Source organism: Ursus americanus, chromosome 35 (assembly GCF_024610735.1).
Source record: "Ursus americanus isolate L20-20 chromosome 35, mUrsAme1.1.p, whole genome shotgun sequence".
Lineage (NCBI taxonomy): Eukaryota > Metazoa > Chordata > Mammalia > Carnivora > Ursidae > Ursus > Ursus americanus.
Genome location: NC_142161.1, coordinates 9324006 through 9329037, shown reverse-complemented (window position 1 = coordinate 9329037; position 5032 = coordinate 9324006). Strand labels below are relative to the sequence as shown.

At 36.8% G+C, this 5032-nt stretch overlaps 1 pseudogene; it reads left to right on the top strand.

Moving 5' to 3' along the window:
* Positions 1 to 4065: 4065 nt before the first annotated feature.
* LOC123795683 (ubiquitin-conjugating enzyme E2 E3 pseudogene) lies at positions 4066 to 4658 on the top strand (annotated as a pseudogene).
* The last annotated feature ends 374 nt before the right edge of the window (positions 4659 to 5032 follow it).

Below are 5032 nucleotides of genomic sequence, written 5' to 3'. Positions count from 1 at the left end.
GCTTAAAGTAAACAACAACAAAAAAGACATAGAAATTAAATATAATACATGATCCTTGAGTGTCTGCTATGCCACTATTAAGAAATATTATAAAACGGATGCCTAACTGGCTTAGTTGGAGAGCATGTGACTCTTGATCTTGGGGTTATGGTTTCAAGCCCAATGTTGGGTATAGAGATTACTAAAAAAATAAACTTTAAATAAAATACTGTATGTTCCCAATAGGGAACATTTTTAAAAAGGCATAAAAACATTCTTTCAAAGTTAAGTTTCTTAAATTTGATAACTATACTTGGATTACATAAAAGAAAATTTTTTCTTAAGAAACAAACACTAATTACTCAAGTTTTAAAGGAGGAAAGGGCTTAATATATACAACCAACTCTCAAATGAGTTAGAAAAATAAATCATACATACATATGAGAGAGAGAGAAAGTATGCATGAAAGAGGTGATACAGCAAATGTGGTAAAATATTAAAAATTTTAAAATTGGTAAATATGAAAAAATATCTGACATTTTGTGTACTATTCTTATAACATTTCTGTAAATTTAAAGTTTTTTCAAGAATTGGTTTAAATGTCATTTACAAGTATGTGTTGAATAGCGTAGCAGTTAATGTAGCAAGTACTATGATAATAATATAATAAAACTAAAAAACTATAGCATGGAGATAAAAATTGAGATATAGGGTACTTACATAAAATTCCTTATCTTTCTTATCAAGTATTTAATAAGTTATTGTATAAAGGTATAGTGTGATAAAAGTCTGTTTGGTGAAGATGAAATAATAAAAATCAAAACAAAATATTCAAAATTGGCAGAAAGGGCATGCTATGGAGAGAGGTAGGAAAGAGACTTACTTTAAATAAATAAAATGTTAGCAATACACACAAACACACACGCCTACTTAAATAAAAAGGTTTAAACATGTAGTGCATTCAAAGTCTGCAAGTAAGCATTATCTGCAATAACCAAATTATGGAAAGAGCACAGTTGATGTCCATCAACTGATGAATGGATAAAGAAAAGGTGGTATACATATACAATGGAATATTACTCAGCCATCAAAAAGAATGAAATCTCGCCATTTGCAACAATGTGGATGGAACTAAAGTGTATTATGCTAAGTGAAATAAGTCAGAGAAAGACAAATACCATATGATTTCATGCAGATGTGGAATTTAAGAAACAAAACAGGTGAACATAGGGGAAAGGGAAAAAAAAGAGAGGGAAGCAAACCATAAGAACCTCTTAACTATAGAGAACAAACAGCGGGTTGCTGGAGGTGAGGTGAGTTGGGGGTGGGCTAAATGCGTGATGGGCATTAAGGCAGGCACTTGGTGTGATGAGCATTGAGTGTTATATATAAGTGAGGAATCATTAAATTCTACTCCTAAAACCGATATTACACTGTATGTTAACTAACTAGACTTTAAATAAAAATTTGAGGGAAAAAAAAAACAAAACAAAAACAAGGTCTGCACGTAGTCACTATCAGGACTATAGATGCAGATAATGGTAAACAATCCATGACAAGGAAGTTATAAACAATGAGAAGTTATAAAGCAACAGAGGGAGAACAGAAGGGACAGGACATACATAGCACCAGAAATGTTTTTGGTTTTTTGTTTTGTTTTGTTTTTAAAGATCTTATTTATTTATTCGACAGAGATAGAGACAGCCAGCGAGAGAGGGAACACAAGCAGGGGAAGTGGGAGAGGAAGAAGCAGGCTCATAGCGGAGGAGCCTGATGTGGGGCTCGATCCCATAACGCCGGGATCACGCCCTGAGCCAAAGGCAGACGCTTAACCGCTGTGCCACCCAGGCGCCCCAGCACCAGAAATGTTTTTAAAAGAAAGCCTGACATAATGGACTTTGTCAGCTTATGCTGCTTTCCCATTCCCTTTACCCTTGGTGAGAGTTGATCTGACTGAGCCAGACCTGCAGACCTCAAAGTTTCACTGGAAATAAAGATTGAAAGACAGTCTGGCTCGGTAGAATGCAGGAATGGAATCCAATAGAGTGTTTAGTAAGGACTTGTCTGTATAACCTTTTATTTTAGAATAGTTCTAGATTTACTGAAAAGTTTCAGAAGTCATACAGAGAACTACCATGTACTACATATTGTTTCCCCTATTATAAACATATTAGTATGGTACATATGCCACAATTAATGAACAAATACTGATACAATATTCTTAACTAAAGTCCATATTTTATTCATTATTTCCTTATTGTTTACCAAAGGCTCTTTTCTATCCCACAATTCCACCCAAGGTATCACATTAGCTGTCAGGTCTCTTGAGGTGCCTCTTGGTTGTGACAGTTACTCAGACTTTCCTTGTGTTTGGTGATCCTGCCAGATTGGAGGAATACTGCTAAGGTATTTTGTTCAGTGTCTCTCTGGTAGGGGTTTATGTGTTTCAGAGAGGAAGATCACAAGGCTAAAGTGCCATTCTTACGTATATCACGAATACATATTATTGATATGACTTGTCATATGTTAACCTTGATCACCTGGCTCAGGTAATATTTGTCAGGTTTCTCCACTGTAAAGTTACTCTTTTTCCCCACCTTTTCATTCTGTACCCTTTGGAAGGAAGTCACTATGTGTAGCCCACTCTTAAGATGTAAGGTGTTATACTCCATCTGCCTAAGGGTAGAGTCTCTACATAAATCATTTGGAATTCTACTACACAGGAGATTTGTCTCGTCACCCCTATTTGTTTATTTACTCAACCATTTATTTATATCAGTATGGATTCATGGATATTTATCTTACACTTTGGATTATAATATAATTCAATACTACTTTATTTTGATGCTCAAATTATGTGAGCTTTGGCCGTCAGGAACTACTTCAGTTGGCTTCTGTATCCCTTTGGCATACTGCCACCACTGTGTGTGTGTGTGTGTGTGTGTGTGTGTGTGTGTGTGTGTGTGTGTGTGTTGAGTACTTCCTTACTTTCTGACATGTAAGGTTCTCCAGACTCATCTTGTATATTCCCTGCTGCAGCCCTAGAATCAGCTTTTTCTCCAAGGATCCCTAGTTCCTTTAATTGGAGAGTGGCTCTAGAAACCAAGATCTATGTATTAAGTGTGCTAAGTGTGCTTGCTGCTACTAGGTGTCCTTGCTTCTAGGCCCTCTCATCTAACAGAGTAAGGAAATACATGGGTTTATATTAACTTTTGTACATACACATATCTATAAATATTTCTATATGTATCCCTCTGACTCTGTATTAAGCTAAAGTCAGTTTATGCTGATGTCTCCCACTCTATTTTATTACCAAATAGATCATTCTAGTCTTTTCTTATTTGCCTTTATTCTCCAGTTCCCAAGTGACAAACTTGGCTTCTACCATCTGCCATCCATCTACAACTGTTCAATTTTAGTATATATGCATAGTGGCTTCAGAATTGTTAGTCCATACCTTATGGAAAACAAATATTAACCAAAGTTGTAACTGTTTATGTGCAATTCCTTTGCTTTTGGTCTTACAGACTCCACTCATTTCCAAACTTATAAGGCCAGAACCTTTACGACCCATTCCTGCAGTGAGGTTGTTTTGTTAATATCATACAATTAGTTTTGTGACAGTATGCATTCCATTCTGAGATCTTCCAACCTTCTAAAATATTTTTTATTTGCATACATTAAAATTCATTCTAGTGCTATAAAAAGTCCTATGGGTTTTGACAAAGGCAAACTGTTGTGTATCCATCACTCCTGTATCATACATAAAACTTCTCTCCACAAACCCCTGCTTCTTGACCTAAACCAACCTGCCTGCAAATATTATCAATGGCCATGCCCTTAAAAAAGTAATTATCCTTAAAAAAATTCCTAAGGGGCACAATCCCCCTTACTTTTAATTTCCCATACTCCTCAGCCCAAATCTCCTTGGTTTCTTTTTTTCCCCTACTTCCTCAACCCCCACTCCCAGCTTGCCTGCATTTCCTTAAGGAAGGGTTTTTTCCCCGGTCTTTCCCTCCCACACTGTAGGACTACATGAATAGGCCAGATGAGCAGTCAAATTTTCCAAGAAGTAACTTCACCAAAATGTCCAATAATAGGCAAAGATCCAATGATGATACCCCCAGCACCAGCAGTGGTAGTTCAGATGCAGATCAGAAAGACCTCCCTGCTCCAGACCCTGAAGAAAAAGAAGAAAGAAAATCCTCTGTCACCCAAGGAAAAAAATATACCAAACTCTCCAGAAAAACCACTGCTGAATTATCTGCTATTGTGAAAAGACTTCAGAAGGAGCTAACTGACGTCATCCATGTTGCTCCTCCCTACTTCCATGCTGGGCCTAAAGGAGGTAACATTTATGAATGGAGATTAACTATATTTGATCCACCAAGTTGTGTGCATGAAGGTGGTGTGGTTTTTCTGTATACCACATTTTCATCCAGTTATCTATTTAAGCCACCAGAAGTTACTTTTCACACCAGAATCTATCACTGCACCATCAACAGTCAAGGACTTGTGTGTCTGAATATCCTTAAAGACAACTGGAGTCCTACTTCGACAATTTCAAAGATTTTGCTGCTCACTTGTTCCCTTTGGCAGACTGCAACTCTGCAGATACTCCAGTGGGAAGCATTGCTTCTCAGTATTTGACCAACAAAGCGGAACATGGCCAGAGATAGGCAACATAATTCACAAATTTCTATACAATGTAGAGGAATAGGGACATCCTCTTACTGTGCTGCAAACCTTTTTTAATTTTTAAAGATTTTATTTTTAAGTAATCTCTGCACTTAACATGGGCTCAAAACTATAACCCTGAGATCAAGAGTTGCATGCGCTACTGACTGAGCCAGCCAGGTGCCCCTGTGCTGCAAATCTTTATAGCTTTTGCAGTATGGACTTCTGCTGTTTTGGGGGAGGGAAAAAATTTTCCTTCTACCATTCTAGGGTTTTTTGGCTGGTCTAATAATCAAATTGACATAAAACGGATTAATAGGAGAAAATCAAATTTAATTACATACATATGGAGATCCCATAAAAATATGAGACGTGG